The sequence below is a fragment of the Rhinichthys klamathensis genome, unplaced genomic scaffold (assembly GCF_029890125.1).
Source record: "Rhinichthys klamathensis goyatoka isolate OS25496 unplaced genomic scaffold, OSU_Roscu_1.1 h1tg000121l_1, whole genome shotgun sequence".
In the NCBI taxonomy this organism is placed as follows: Eukaryota; Metazoa; Chordata; class Actinopteri; order Cypriniformes; family Leuciscidae; genus Rhinichthys; species Rhinichthys klamathensis.
Window position 1 is genome coordinate 5,513,316 of NW_026606658.1, and position 17,217 is coordinate 5,530,532.

Here is a 17,217-nt window from a genome sequence, read left to right on the forward strand (position 1 = left end):
TCAAGAAGGTTATGGACAATTAATTTTTAGTTTTGTTGATGTTGTAAATTTAATGTATGTATTATATGTATGAAAGACAGTGTTATAGCTATCATGAATCAGTAACACTTTACAATAAGGTTTCATTAGTTAACATTAGCTAATAATGAACTGCACTTCTACAGCATTTATTAATCTTAGTTAATATTAATTTCAGCATTTACTAAAACATTAAAATCAAAAGTTGTATTTGTTATCATTAGTTAATGCACTGACTGCGTGACATAACATGAATGAACAGTTAACAGTTGTATTATTAACTAAGATACAGTAACACATGTGTTGCTCAGAGTTCATGTTAGTTCATACATGAGTAAAGAACAAATGAACCTTATTGTAAAGGGTTACTATGATGAAATCAAAGATATAAGTTCCTTTCAATTATAAGTTCCCCCCGCCACTGAAAAGGAGACATTTTAAATCATGTACCTGTCACTCTTTTCCATGCAGTTTCAATGTATTTGAACTACAGCTTTAAAAAGGATGTAAAAGAACCATAAAAGTATAATACAAGTGATCCATGTGATTCATTTGCTGTAAGATTTCTGATGTCTTTGTGTTTTATCTCTAATCTTCATCAAGAATCACTATGATCTGCTGAGTCAGTGAGTTGAACAGATCAGTCTGAATCATTCAGATCATTTTTTTAATTCAGTGAATCAGATCAACTGATTAATTTTGATTCAGTTCATCAGATCAATTAAGTGAATCAGATTATTTGATTCATTTTTGATTCAGTTATTCAGATCAATTAAGTGAAATGATCCAACTCAAATGAGTAATTAGTTTAATAATCCACTTCTCTCATGAACTCTATCATGTGTAGTAGCGTTGCAAGTGTTTGATGCTGTCTACACTGGAGGCGTCAAAGCAAACGTTTCAAATTCATTTGTCCTTTGTGTCAGAAGTAGCTCAAGCGAGCGGGCAATCCATTTACTGGTGACGCTTCGCATGGGATCAATAGACAGTACCAATGATTGCAATTTCTACTGGCTTATGACACATGTAATGAGTAACTGTAATAGAAAATAATGAGTAAATTATTCAGTAACACTGTTTTAAGGTGACATAGTTACATGTTACTACATGTGCTTACTAAAGTAATAACAGTCAATTGTGTAGAATTACAAACTAACCCTAAACCAAATCCTAACCCTGACTCTATAGAAAGTACATGTGGAACATAATAAGTAATTTATTCAGAATCTCTCTTCATTTTTTGTTCCTTAGTATAAAACAGTCCAACAGGTTTGAAACAACATGCTTGCCATATACAACACTGCCAGTTGTATAATGAAAGAATTGTCATTTTTAAGTTAATTTATCCCTTTAACATCCTGTGATGTTTTCATTTTGCATGTCAACTGCAGTATGATCACACTAGGAAAACTATTTCCATAAAATGAACCCAGATAATAAGGTCTGAAAGGAACTATGACCTTCTTAAACATTCCAAATCCGTCTATGTTTAATCAAATCTGCAAACGCTCCACAGGTGAGCTATGGTCATGAGAACAGGAAGTGGAAAGGGAAATGAAACAATGGTTAGGATACAAATGACAGGGCAATTTTGTTTTAAATGTTTAGAGAGAAGACAAGCTCTGTGTTGAAAGCAATATCCTCTAAGTACATAGCGGAATCTTTGCAGAGAAAAACCCAACATTAGTTTAGAGATGCCCCTGGTAGAAGCCTCAAATACCCTCCCTGTCATCTGTCTAACCCTCTCCAACCCATGGCCTCTTTCACTTCATCAAACAGACAACAGACAGAGCTGAGTAAGGTGCCTGTCCCTTCATCATTAAGCCAGTTTGCTCTGCCTATGGCTGCTGACAGTGAATTATTCAACAGGACAAAGTGCTCTGTGGCTGTGCAGAGGCTTTACAGAGTAACAGATAATAATAGCATTAATGTCCATAGAATCTCATTAAGGGAGTTAGTACTCGGTTTTCTGCCTTCCTATATATATTTATTCACACACCGCATGTGCATATAATGGAAAAGAGCGACGTGGAAAAGGGTGGACAGGTTTGACGGTCCATAATGAAAGGGTTTGAGCTACAGTATGTTCCTGTAGTTGAGGTAGAGGAGAGTCGCTAAAAAAGAATTTTTTGGAAGAAGTGAGGTAAGCGACTTCTGGTGGGATTAAATGAAAATCATCCTTCTGAACTTTTCTTGGGAATTTCATTGGTACATGATGCTGTCCTAAAAGAAATCTCCTCCAAAATTGTGCTGACTTGGTGAGGATTTGGAATGGCAAGATGGTAAATGTAATTTCATGGTTTAGATTGTCATTGACCAGGCACCAGTTAAATTCTCCCCATGTGCCAGCGACCAGAGCAGCTGCCCAGCTGAGTTGGCTCCAGGTGCCACTATGGTCCAGCAAGCGGGCCTGCGGGTGAGCTCAGAGACAGAGTGAAGGTGAAAAACAGACGTTCCCTGGCTAGAGGGAAAAGAAAAAGAAGAAAAGCATTGCAGTGAAGGGCAGGCTTCATCAGAGATCAATGATGAGGCATTTTGAAAACCACAAACCACACTTTTCTCTCTGCTGGTGCTAACCGACTGGAAAAAGACGGGACACTATTCTGTGGAAAGTCCGGTCTATTCCTATTTTCCTTGTATGCTGCCATTTCGACATGAAGTCATATTTTCTCGCAACAACGGAAAACAAAGAGTAAAAATAATGCTACTGCAAATATTAAAACTGCATAATAGCGCTCACTATGGTATTAAAATAGCAGTCTGAATGCCAGTAGCCTCTATTCCCGGTTACTGGTGACAGGACCACCCAGCTGGACCAAATTAAAACCCAACAATATCTGACATCCAAGAGCTGCTGGTTTGAATCCACTGGGCATCCACTGGCAGTTTAACGGAAGCAGAGTGGTGATCTCATACTGCAAGCAATTTATCCAGTAATATTTCCACTGTACGTCCATTTCTTCACCTGTTACCTATTCTCATTTACCTTCTCCTTTTACTGGGCTAAACAGAAAGAGAATGAATGGGGCATGAAGACAGGGAGAAAGAGTGCAAAAGAAGAGACATGATAGTAGAGACAGCAACATTAGGGGGGGGGGGTTAGAAAGCTATCCTTACTGCTCTACATTAAGGGATCAGGCCGCGTCTCTGTAAATGAGTATTGATCCTCCTCCTGGCGGGATCATTTAGGAGATTAATGCTGGCAGTGCTGTTTGGGGGGGGGGGGGGGGGGGGGTTGGGGGGTTCCAGTTGGTCCAGGGGGGAGCTGACTCAGAGCTGCCCAGGACAGAGAGCCTGCTGTGGGGCTACATGGAGAACAAGCCCCTGCCTCCCCTCCTAACCATCTGGACTAACAGCTCAGGGCGCCAGCTGTGTGGGGGAAGGGAGAAGATGGTGTGTGTGTGTGTGTGTGTGTTGGGGGGGGGGGGGGGGGGGGGGGGGGGGGGGTAAAGGATTGAGAGAAAGAAAAAGGAAGGAAGAGAAATGGAAATGCAAAGGACTGCTAAAGAAACAGGGAAACGTACATAAAAAGAAAGAGGGAGGAAAAATAAGCTAAAAGTTATTTGTGTAAGGCTCATTTGACACACAGACACGTTGAAGAAATGAATGATTTAAAGTGGCGAAAACAGAGGAGAGGAACAGAAAGCATGAGGAACGAAAGAGAAACACAGGTGGCAAGTACAACTGCAGAAACAGAAAAAGAGAGTGAAAAACAAACAGGATGGCAGAAACTGACAGGTACACGTTAGTGACTAAGGTGGAGAAAGAAAGAAAGAAAGAAAGAAAAAAAGAAAGAAAGAAAGAAAGAAAGAAAGAAAGAAAGAAAGAAAGAAAGAAAGAAAGAAAGAAAGAAAGAAAGAAAGAAAGAAAGAAAGAAAGAAAGAGTGTGGTGATCATGATGGATGGAGTTTTTTTTTTTAAACTAAAGCAACCCTTGGGACTGCGTTCAGCATGAGGCATTAGCCATCTTCCATTACAGAATGAGAGTAAACAAAAATGTAATAATCTTAAACTAGGGTCAGACCAGGCATTTGCCAGAAACTAAACTGATTTGAAGACCCCATGAAATGGCTTGATGTGCATTGTGTTGTGTTGACATTAAACAGGAAGTTTAGGTTGTTTTAAAAAAAAAAATAGTCAATAAGTTTTTAATTATGTCACAGAAGAACAATTAGCTATTTGCTATTGCTAGCCAGTCAAGTGGTATTAAGGCACGGTCACATTTACGACTGTTTAGCAAATTTTCACAAGCAAATCCAGTTCTTTCAATATGAAACCCATGCAATTAAGAATTTTTGCGCGAGGGATGAAATATTTGTCCACTCAGAGGATTAAGCTCGTTATGTGGCTTTACCGCGTTCACCAACAAAAACTGCTTGGTTTAAAAGTAATTTCTGTGTGAGCTGTGCTTCATACTGTACATCATTACACTACTGACAATAAACAATGGACCTTCTACCTTAGACTGAGGGACATTCTCATTCTCCAGAGCATTTTATTATATGCAAATGAGTGCAAATTGCACTTATGAGTGCAAGATGAGTTATCAATATTTTTTTGGTCTATTTTCCTTTTAGAAGTACACTAATAACCTCAACATGGACTCAACCTCAATGGACTAATGTCCACAAAACAATTCAAACAATTTTGATTTCATATGGTTCGATAAACTTTGGACATAAAGTGCATACAAATGAAAGCTGTCTTCCCCTGTGCTGCGAGCCAAGTATGGCGGAAACATCTGTGCAAAAAATTTTGAACGTCAAAAGTGATTTCTGAGTCGTACAGTTCCATGGCCAGAAAACGAATTGATTGATTGAGACAAGATCCAGAAAAATCCAAAGCAAAAAAAAAAAAACATTCTGTGTCTACGTTTCATAAGCTCTAGTATTATGCTGAAGTTACTGCTGCTCATTGAAAATGCAAACACTAATGCCATTGCGACAAAACTATTCAAGAGCCCAGAACCACTCCCGGGCCTTACAATGGAATGTTTTGAAGGCAAGATTGAGATGTCAATCACACTACGCGCCCCCTTCCCAAGAACAAGGTCATTATGATCTCACTTCCTCTTCTCTGGAGTGTCCCTGGACAGGACTGACGCTCAGGAGAATTTGGCCACTCCCAAAACAAAACATCCAGTGAGCCAGCAGATTCTTCTAGAACTCAATTTTGTAATCAAATTCTTCATGCAGCCTAATGTAGAATAAGTTATCTACAGATAAATACAATCGAAAGTGTAATTAAAATCTTACCAAATGACCAAACACAAACTCTCCTTTTTTCTGTAAGCATTTTCTTTAAAGACTGTATTTCAAAACTGGTATACAACTTTCACTGCTTAACTGAAAATGACAAAGACGTGTAAACAGATATTGTTTCATGTACTTTAAAATATTTTGTTCATTGTAAAATATGTGTGACTCAAAAAAAATTAGTAAGTAAAAGCAAACATCTGCGTTCCCAGTAGTTTTTTTATGGGAAAAAATGAGTGTGTGGGAAGAAGTAGAATAGCTGATGTGCGTGTGTGTGTATGAGACGGGATTTTTTCTGGATCATCCAGGTTGTACGGGTGAGCTAAGTCTGTCACGCAGATTAGCTGAGATCCATTCCAAATGTTCCGTCAAAAATTCACCTCACAACCACAGCTAAAATTTATTTTGTGTATGTTGGAACACCAAGATCTTTCTTTGCTCATTTTGCTGGCATGTCTGAGAATCATGTGCTTCCCACACTCATACACACACACACCTCAGGCTCTGCATATCAAAAGATCCTCCACATTTAGGTGCAGATGTGAACACACCTGAGAGAAAAGGAGAAATAAAAAAGAGAACCCAATAGAGAACGGTTGTTAAGTGCTTTCATCAAAGGAACTTTTTCCACAGAAGGCATTTGGACATCCTCCTCATTACTTTCCTAAGTTTTGTTTTCCACTGATTCAGTCTGTTCCCTTCGCATTAGCGGTTAGATATTTCCATGTTTATTATGCAGGTATTTAGTCATTCAGAATTCCTGCCATTTTGTGGATAGATTTGGTGTATTAGCATGAAGCTAATTTCTGTTCAATATTTTTTGTATGTTTCCTTATTAAAAGCTTTTACACAAATGTTTTTTTTTTTTTCAAAAGTTAAAAACAAAGAAAAAAGATGTAGGCCTACACTCACATTAGAGTAAGACTCCAGTCATATTATAGCCTCTAAACCATTTTACATAACATGGAGTGGGTCACCTCATGGTGCCCACCATGTTGAGATCACATGACCTATTGAATACTACTCACATTATCTCAGTAAACATAATTATAAATAAATGAACCATTACTGGCTGCAAATAGCACTGGCATTGGTAATAATGTTTGCTTTTGTTTTAAGCTTTGCTTTTGCTTGCTTGTCAGAATTAATCTAAGACGACTGCCATATCTGTCAGCATTACATAAGCACAAAAAATACTGAGTGCACCTTTAAGGAAGAAGAAGAAACCTGTCACATGTCTCACCTGTTATTTTCATAGACAGTATAAGAAATGGACAGAGCCATCTCATTGGAACTCAGTTGAGACAGTTGAAGCCCATTTTTAGCGATTTTTGAGCACTTCCGTTCCTGACGCGCAGACTCAAACCGACTCAAACTAAGCTTGATGACGTGAGCAACCTGTCTGACAGACGTTACTCTTCTAGTAGCTGTGCTTGAAAATCGCCAACGTTAATCTTGCAGAGACGGGGAACTTGAGCAAAGAGTTCTTTGGCGTGAGTGAGCAGGAGTAAGTATTCCGTTGCTTTTATGGACTCATTATCTATGGGCTTCTCCCTTGACGGGACGTCCCCCCGATTGCCTGCGAGCTTCTCCTCCTGTCTGTACGGTAATTTCTGTACAGCGCGACAGAGAGTCGAGTGGTTATGACGCAATCGTTAGCCTATTTTTACTAAATCGGTTTCTACGGGGCCATAATGTAACATAGAAGGTAATGGAGCCCTTTATACATTGTCGTGTTTCTTTAGAAATAAATAATGGACAAATGGAGTCTTTAAACGCCTCAGATGTAAAGTTATTCGCTGTCAAAGTGACGCCAAAATGAATGGGAGTCAATGGAAATGCTAACGCAAGTGAAGTTCTGCTACAACATGGCGGGACCCGGCCGGCTTCAACTTCCGGTCGATGGATTACCCCCTTGGTTATTTTACGCTGACCCCCCAAAAAAGAACCCTGTCCAATGGTAGGCGAATTATTGCCTATATTCTTCAGACAATACATTCTGAGATGTTCAGTAAACTTTAACAGGGCACAGGATATAAATTGGCTACTTACACAGTCTTGACCAAAGGTTAATATTAGTGGACGATATGAAAAGAAGTAGGAATTAACAGGTGGGATTACTTAAAGGAAATGTCTTTTGAGAAAGATATTTTAGAGCAGCTAGAAGAGGCCCAGAGCCTCTGTTCGAGCAAGATCATCCATTCACACACACACACACACACGATAGGTCCAGCGGTCATGAAAGCTGCAACAAGCTACAGATTTAGCCTCTCAACCCAAAATAATTTAGAATGTCTTCAGAGAAAAGGAAAAGAAATGAAGGACAGCATGTCAAATAAATAAAATCACTCTCATTGCCCTTTTCACTATATTTGACTATAGCCCGTGTCATAGACCCAATGTCACCGGGTGCGAAGGACAAACGTCAAAATATATGTCCAAAAGAGAAAAAAAAAAAAAAAAAAAGGTTGATGATACAACTGAAAAGCTATGTCAGGTGTACTTCAGATACTGAAGAGGGCAAAGTTGGAGGCTGCAAAAAAACTATTTGAGGAAGCTCTCCACTACCACTTTCAATGTGCCATTTAGAGATTCTCAGAAGTCAAAACACAAGTTTCCTTGAAATCGACCAGAGTGAAAAAGAATCCCGTAAGCTTTCGTTTTTATGCTAGAGGGCTGATGAACAGCCGGGTCATCGCACTTACTGGCCCCAGTGGAACAATTCATTGACTCACCTTTTCTCTGCCTTTCTAATGACCATGACAGATTTAACAGACAAATACATTCAAATGGCTCCTGTTACAGAACAGACAACCATAAACCATTACAAATATGCCTGAGACAAGTGAGGGAAGAGAAAACGCAGCGCTCATCACTGTCACTTTTTACCCAACCGTCCAATCACAGTGGCGGAGGGGCGGGACTAATACCACACCGACCAACCTCCACATTCTGCTTGTACAACGTCAACAATGACAACAACAAGCATAATAAAGGAACAAAATAATTTAAAACAAGAGCCAGAGAAAATGCGTTACATTGTATCGACATTTTAATATAGAATCAACACAGAAACAAAATATGTGTGAAATGAGATGTGTGAAACATAATGTGTTGTCATTGATTCTCTCAGGCCCGGTTTCTCAGACAGGGCTAAGATTAAGCCAGGATTAGTTATAGGATTAATTTAGTTCAAGGGCATTTATATAGCTTTTATAAACGTGTCTTAGAAAAAAACATTTCTGGTGTGCATCTTCTTGAGACAAAACAATGGGAGTGACATTTTAAGATATGTCAGTGCAAGTTGCTTTCAGTTAAAACAGCTCAAACATGCATTTCAGTCTGCACGGGACTAGGCTTATGCCTTGTCTGTGAAACCGGGGGTCAATGTTTATAGTCCAGCCTAAGCCTTTAACCACAGAACTCAGATTCTATCACACTTATGTTAAGTATGATGAAGGTAACTGTTGAAAATACAGTTAGTACAGGATTGTATGAAGTTTATTCAATAAGAGTACAGTACACCTCAAAATGCACAAGGCAAGAGTTCTTATTGCTCATGTAGCCTAATTGTTTTGGCTACACGTCTATTTGCTAGACATAAAGGGGTTCATTAAAAACACTGGGTTAACACTAATTTGAAGAAACTGGAGAGGTCTTTCTCTGAATGTGCTTCGCCAGGCCACATTTGGTACGCACATAAGTGAACTAACCTCCTACTGCATATAAAAAAGGGAAAAAGGCTGTGAACCACTTCTATAAATTCAATTGTCTAGATTTAAAACAGGAGTTGTTCATTTCAAACCTAAGAGAGGATGTTATCTGAGTGTTATGAGTCTAAATCACAATTTGTACTTTATTCAAATATTCGCTTTAAAAAATATATATAGATCACGTAAGTGTTTATGTTTGGTGAAAGATTACTTGTTGAGTCATTGTCACAGCCTTTGCAGGAAGTGCTTTGACTTATAGCATATAACAACCACCACAAGAAGCAGAAAAACTAAACAAATTAATACAAATCAATGTGTGGTACCACCGTCTCCACAACTTGGATACTGACGCTTATATTTGATAAGCCCAGAAGCGCTCTTGGAGTCTCTATGAGCTGATGATATAGGTGTGTTTGATTAAGAAGACATGCAAAATGTGCATTTTTGGGGGTGCTGCAGGAACATGGTTGGGATTCTTGGGAACCGTCCTATCAAACAAAAGCAAAATTCAAAATATATAACTTAAAAAAAATACTTTTTGAAACAAGTGAAAAGCCATATTTAAATATTATGCAAATATGCACATTATTACATACTGCCATGATTGAACTGATGAACTAAATGAGGCTGGGGTAGTAGATAAACAAAAATATTTGGGCCTATTAGCTTGATCATGATTCATGTGCAAAAATCTTTGTGAAAGTAATGTTTGGGAAAGAGAAAAACAAAGAGAGCATACAGTGGGGGAAACAGCACATTGAAAACTTGGATCAAAATGTGAAACAATGGTGTAAAATTGATAAAAAAAAATATGAAAGATGCTGCACTATTTCTAGGTCATTAATCAAATAAGCAAATTTGTGATACTGACCATGTAAACTTCTTTGAGTGATGCTGTGATTAACAGAGCTGAAAGTTACTTTTAAAAGTGATGCATTACAATATTGCGCAACTCCCTAAAAATGTAAGCAATTGTGTTACTTAGTAACTATTTATGGAAAATAATGGATGCACTGAAATGAAAATTCTGGGCCGAAACCGAAAATTCAGGATGCACTTGGCCTAAATTCGAAATTAAATAATCAATTAATTAATCAAACTTTTCAACACTCAAATAGCTAAAACTGGGTTGTACGAACATTTAACTTGCACATAAGGCAGTTTTTTTATCAACATTTTTTTTTAATAACAGAATTTTTTCTGCTCCAGTTTTTTGGAGAAATATAAACAGCAATAAACAGTACTAATTTGTCTTCATGACAGATTTATTCAAATAGCCTAATAGTAATAAGTAAATATATAATGAATTTTTAATACAGTGCATTTACCAAAATGCTCTTTTTTTCTATTAATGAGTTTATGGACATTGAATAGCTTTCTTGAAAAAGATTTTAGATTTAAGAACCATTAAAAGTAAACATTATCAATCCAGGGTGTCCACACAACTGACATGTTTAACTGAACACAGTCAAACACTGAACACAGTCAAAACGTGCCATCAGAGAAGTGCTAATTAAACGTCTGTTTCGGTCACTGATTTAGGCCCTCCAAACCATTTCGGCCCAAAAATTCGGTATAGCCGAAATCTCTGTGCATCCCGAGACACTAATGCGTCACGTTATTTTTGCGTTAGTTTTTCTCATCTGGGCTGGCTTGTTTGATTTTAATTACAAAATTGTAGTTACTCAGTGTCTGCATACACCGAAAAACTCAGTAATACTTATACAGTTTACCACACACCAAAGTGAGAGGAGAGCTGATGAGTGAGACTGATAAATATACCATTCGTCGTTTGTTTACCTGTAACGTTAGCCTTTTTCTGTGCATGTCTTCACTTTCACTCTCTCGGGAGCTTCAACCTCCTTTTATCCACTTTCTAGTTTAATTACTGTAACGTTAGTAAAATATGTCGCCTTGAAAACCTTGCACTAGTCTTACTGAATTAGTATGGTTTGGGTACTATTACCCTTTTACATGTATGAAGAAGATTACAGCATAATTCCTGTTCAACTGGCTGCCTACGTCGTCTGCCTCAGATTTCCCGCAGTTCCTTGAATCTGATAAAAAAACTGTACACACGTCATAGGTGCTCTGATTGGCGAGGGACATTTTTGCATTTTTGTCGTCTCCGATTGGCTGCATTCACAGAAGCGAACCGGTGTTGTATGAGCTGTACCATTCTTTCTTAAAAGGGGTGGATGAGTAACTTTTTTTATGGATGGTGAGAAAATATATATGGTCTTTTGCTTAAAAATGACGCTTTACAACACATTTTTGTATTATTATTGATTAAAAAGTATAATATCAGGAGAACTATATTGTGTTTAACATAAATATCCCTCACTTCCACTTTGTAACACCCACCGTTTAGGATTCGAGGTCTCGCCCAAAAATGGCTGTGGAGAAACAGTTATGAAGATGTGTCGATCTACTCACCTAATTAATGTGGCGCATGCCCCAAATTAACCAAGAGTCCTCTAATCGAGCTGGAGGACATTCCTGGAAGGTGAGGCACAAGATGTTCCGTTATTTCCATTATTTCGTGCAGAAAAGAGGAGCCCAATGGGCTCACTGTGCAGTCGTGTTACGACTTTTATTTTCAGCCAATAGGAATCACAGTGCGATCACAGGCCAGGGCCTTCAAAGATGTTTTTATGCTGAATAAAACACAACACTGAACATAATACTGCATAGAAACAAGTCTTTAGCACAGAAACGGCAACAAAACGTTCCTAAAAGCATTGCAAAGTTCATATTCACACGGATGTATTCATATTTCTGTGCACAGTGAATACAGTTCGCATGTCATACCGTTTTAAAAGTGACATTGTATTAATAGAATAGTAATTGCTTCGCTACATCCATATATAAATTCAATAAGTTGTTTGTTTGCGTTCCGTGTGATTGCAGAGGCATTGTGCATCTCTTTAATTGCACTGCGAGATGTTTTCTTTGTTGATTAATTATCTCGTAACATAAAGTTGTATAAATTACTTTTAATATTTTAATTTTGTACGTGGGACTCAAATTTCCCAAAATATCCATTTCTGCACAGACTTTGTGATAGTTCACACATTCATGGTTGTCAACAGGTGCTATCAGTGTTGACATTTTCCTGTATTGTTATAGTACTATTTTCCTTGTAAGCATAGTGATAATGGTTTGGAAGAAGTAGAAATGGTAATAGCAGGGATTGGAAAATTTCTTACCATAGCTTGTTCTCTATAAACTTTGCTGTGGATGAAGTATAATGGCAACATTTGTGGGCTGATGATGTAACTGCATGTTATTGTGATTGTTTGCATTATGTGTTACACCCACTTTTTGCATAGTTTTTAGAAGGTAGAAGTTTTAATATTTGCGTTGGGTGTGTAGGCTATGTTACTTACCTAATGCATTATGAGACTTTGGGGAATGTAATATATTTTGTAAGTGTCTGATCTCAGCTAGCAGTTTGTAAATATCATAGGCCAGCCTGTTAAATGAGGTGCTATAATACTGTTTATCCATATTGTGGTTATTTACATTGCTTTCCCTGAAATTAATTTGAAAGTAAGGCCTGTTTACACTGCATGCTCAAGGTAATGTGAAACAACACCATCACTGCATCAGCTTACACACCGACAAATGTAAGAAAGTGCTGTTTATGCCTGTCACATATGTAAACTGCATTGACCCCGGGGTTATTTTTTTATTTTTATTAAAAAAATAATATGTAGGCCTAAGCATTTTGCTCAATGTGCATCTTATGTTGCTTCATATAGGCTATTGCTGTGTTGTGTTGATAAATAGCGTCAGTACATTGTGGAAGCATCTTTTTTTCAGTTCAATGTAGGGCTGCAACTAACGATTAATTTGATAATCGATTAATCGGGCGATTATTTTTTCGATTAATCGGATAAAAAATTCAATTTGATTTTTTTGTTTATTATAACTAAATAAAACCCTAAATCAGGGTATATTTATGTGTAAAAGTGTACTTTAAAAAGTGCAAAAGCCACACATTGAGTTTTACTAATATCAATATTTGCATTGTTTTTGATAATTGCTGATGGCAAGTTGACAACCATGATTAATGTAAAAAAAAAAAAAAATTATATCCAACATATTATGTTTTAACACAATTTTTGTTAAAACAAATTTACACAGACATGTTGTTCAGATGTGAAGATATAAACTAAAAACATCTAAAATATATAATTCATATAATTCAAAATATATAAATCAAACATCTAAAATATATAATTAATTTAATTTGTATTTAAAATTAATTGAATTATAAGGATACATTGATAAAATAAATATAGAAAGACTGAAAACAAGCGTGTGAACGTAGAGCCGCAGTAGATCGCGTTTGAAAAACAATTAAAACTTAAAGGGGTCATATAATGCCATTTTTGTACAAGCTAATATGATTCTTTAGGGTTTAAATTAAAAGTTTGTAATATACTTTAATTAAAAATTCTCATTAGTATTGTAAGAAAACACTTATTTTACCTGGTCAAAAACAGCTCTGTTTTCAGCACGCCGTTTCAGTGCATATGACTTTAAATGATAATGAGCTTTGCTCACCCCGCCTCTCTGTTCTGTGCGTATACCATTTGTAACACAATAACACAATAACCATAACGCGTTGTTCAGTATAAACGTGGGATTATGAATTATATTGAGAACGTCATACATAGAAAACATGCCGTAATGTACCCTGAGTGTACACCTTAGACGCATTCATTGTGAAGCGTGCAGCTAGCGATTTGCAAAGATTAATATATTAATATAAAGTTTAATAAAACGTTATACTCACTTCCGTTCTTCTGGAGATTCAGCAGGAACACGAATATCTGGTACCGATCCTTTTTTCATGAGCAGCTTCTTAGCAAATCCAGCTTTATACTGATCCTCGTTTATAAAGCAGTCTGGTGTGTGAAATGATTCGCGCAAACATGAAAGCATTGACGTTGCTCGTGGGGAATATTCCCTTCGAAAACAAACTCAGCCACTGCGTCTTCAGCGGTTCGGATTTAGGAACATTAAAATGACTGCTGTGTTCGTTATTACACCCAAGAACAGAACACCACAATCGCTTAGACGCCATTCTGCTCATAGACAGTGCTCCAGCATATCAACAATGACCACGCCGGTCCGCGCAGACTATGATTGACAGCTCCCTCACGAGCGAGGGCGGGTCTGTGTTGAAACGCTCCTGTCAATCAACAATCGTGGGAGGGGCTTCCGACCGTGTGACGTCACACGGTCGAACGGCTCGATTTGAGGCAGGGGAAAACATATATAAGGAGATTAAAGGATAATTCCGGTATTTAACACTTTGAGTCTATTTTCTAGTTTGTTTTGGATGAACTAGAGTGGTGGACTTAGAAATTTTGACGATGGGTCCTGTCTCGACTTTTTTAATATTTTAGAATCGCCTCTGAGCGCTTCAGAGTGGATGTCTATGGGCATGCTCAAACATGTCCTTAAAACAACCCTTAACGTTCGTTTTCAAAACTGTGCAACTCACCGAGTGGTTAGTGGTGTTCGTTGATGTTCCAAAACAAGTAGCGTAGCGAAATACAGTTTCTGTCGAGTTTTATTTGCCATTTTTTTAAATCGCATTGATGTCTGCTGGAGGACTCAGTGCTCGTTGATATTACTGCGCTACCGGAAACGGAAAGGGGTCTGTTTACATTTGGTTGTAGTCTTTTCGCTCGGTTCTCCGTCTCTCAGAAGGCTAGCGTGAGCTGAGCAGCTGCGGCAAAGTGGTTGTCGCCATCAAGTGGTCGGGGGTGTGCTAACGCTTCAGACTCAAATATCGAGCGGAAGTTTATACGCGGTTGTGAGGTATCTGAAAAAATATATTTGTTTTTAATCATCAACGAACACCACTAACCACTCGGTGAGTTGCACAGTTTTGAAAACGAACGTTAAGGGTTGTTTTAAGGACATGTTTGAGCATGCCCATAGACATCCACTCTGAAGCGCTCAGAGGCGATTCTAAAATATTAAAAAAGTCGAGACAGGACCCATCGTCAAAATTTCTAAGTCCACCACTCTAGTTCATCCAAAACAAACTAAAAAATAGACTCAAAGTGTTAAATACCGGAATTATCCTTTAAAACAAAAACACTGGATGGATTTTTATCATTTTATGATGGTTGTGTACAGGCACTGCCAACACACATTTCAGTACAATCAACTTGTAAAAGTGCATGTACCATTATATGACCCCTTTAATAGTAGACAAATGCTGTAAAAAGAGAACGGAATGGAGGTACGCAGCAAGCTAACATGCATGATTAAAAGGACAGGAAAAATGATGCATTAGTGCACAAGCATTCGCTGAAAACCACTGAGGCCACCCTTAAAAATATTTTGGTTTGCAGTAACAGCAAAAAAAAAAAAAAAAGGGTAGGTAGGTCTATTTTTTTTTTCAAGATTCAATGTAAAAAAAAAAAGGATAATTTTGGTCATGGTGATTACGTCGGTATGAATTTAAACAAATTTGCATATCGTGACGTCACTGACTGGGTCTTCAACCCCCATGCCTTCGGGCGCACCATTGCGAACCTCATTCTGATACAGGTTATAGACCACAAACAATTTGAAATCTTTGTAAAAAAAAAAACATATTTATTGCATTAATTCCAGCTGCATTCATTTGGAAAAAAATAGGCAGAATCAAAAAGAAAAAAGAAAAAAAAGGAGCCACTAGATTTCAATGAAAGTGGCTTTTCAGAGGGAAACAAATAAATTAAAATGACTAATCTCACCAGCGCCGCGCTGACCAATAAAACAGCGCGTTTGGCACCATTCGTTTACATTTGACCCATACTGTTACAAGCCCCCTTTCTGGTCTAGGGGCAGGAAAGGAGGGTAACAAAAAGTTGCAGGGAGAGAGTGAGAGATTTGACCCATAAACATCTGCTATTATTAACGGAAATCAGTGTGGTCAAATAGCTAGGCGCATTGTAGGAAACTATAGGCCGATTAAGTAGTCCTGACATATTATGGAATGGTCGATTTTCTTTTGTGCAATTTAGTACATTTCGGTATGGGATGTGCTGTTTTATTGGTCAGCGTGGTGCTGGTGAGATTAGTTCGCGCCGCTCTGACCATTGGCTGGCCCAAGCAAACAGTTCTCCCTGCGCTGTCGAGTCTTTCGCGACTCGCGCGGCTCGGTCCATTGAGCCACGCAGATTAAAAGTCAGCGCAGCGCGAACTCTGTAACACACCGCGCCGTTTGTCCCACTTTCGGTGTGTTTGGCTTCCCACACTTATGTGTGTTTGTTTGTCAGAGCCTGCAGTTGCTGTGTGACGCGCGTTCGCGGTGGGCATATCGTGACGAGCTGGACGCGCTCCGAGAAAAGGCCGTTAACATCGATTCCCTATTCTCCTATTCCATATTTGACCATTAAGAATTTCGAATAATGAGCGACTAAATGTAGGCTCATACAGACGTATTTCACAAGCAGCCGCGCCGCAGCCATCATCACCGAGCGCGAACCATTGACAGTGAATGAAACGAAGCGAACGCACAGGCCATAGTGTGACATGCGTAAACCAATGGTGTAAACAATCATAATAGATGACGCCACGGGTTTTTATTTAAAAGAAAGAACGTAGCCTACGCAATTTATATTCACAATACTTACTATAATCAATTTATATTATTTTATTGCATTTGTATATATTAGTTGTTTGAAGAGTAAAAAAAAAATCGGTCGGTCTTAATGCAAGTTTACAACCGGCAAGTCGGTCGGACTAAAAGGGAAAAAATAAATAAATAATTGGGTCGGTCCTAATTTGACAGGGTCGGTCGGGTTACGGCAAACAAGAATATTTTTAAGGATGGCCTGAGTACAGTGACTAAAAACAATCTTTTACTGCTGCTGTTATTAACTACCTTTATATTTAGTGCTTCACTTTGTAAACACCGTTTTAATTGAACCTATAGGGTAAGTGTACCCATTAAGCCCACCAAAATCTAAGTCTAGGTTTTTTAATAGATAATGACAAGGTTTATAAGGAAAATAATTAGTTAAAATGCAAGATTTATCTCTCATTTGAAAATGTATTAGTTAGTTGATGTAAATTTTTGAATATAAAATTAAGATAATTTATGAATAAAGTCAGAAGTCTGGCATGGGCTTAATTGGTACTTTTGGCACCATTTAAGCCCGCATGTGTTCCAAATAAGCCCACATCATCATTTATTCACAAAATATAAAAAAATG

General features: G+C 37.9%; 1 protein-coding gene across 2 annotated transcripts in view; it reads left to right on the plus strand.

Moving 5' to 3' along the window:
• The first annotated feature begins 11,367 nt into the window (after positions 1 to 11,367).
• znf438 (zinc finger protein 438) overlaps positions 11,368 to 17,217 on the plus strand; it is a 62,605-nt gene continuing 56,755 nt past the window's right edge. The window contains exon 1 of one of the 2 annotated variants that reach the window (XM_056255674.1): positions 11,368 to 11,492. The gene's annotated coding sequence lies outside the window, so the exon portion shown is untranslated. The remainder of the gene's footprint in view (positions 11,493 to 17,217) is intronic. The other variant, XM_056255675.1, reaches the window with a different exon arrangement.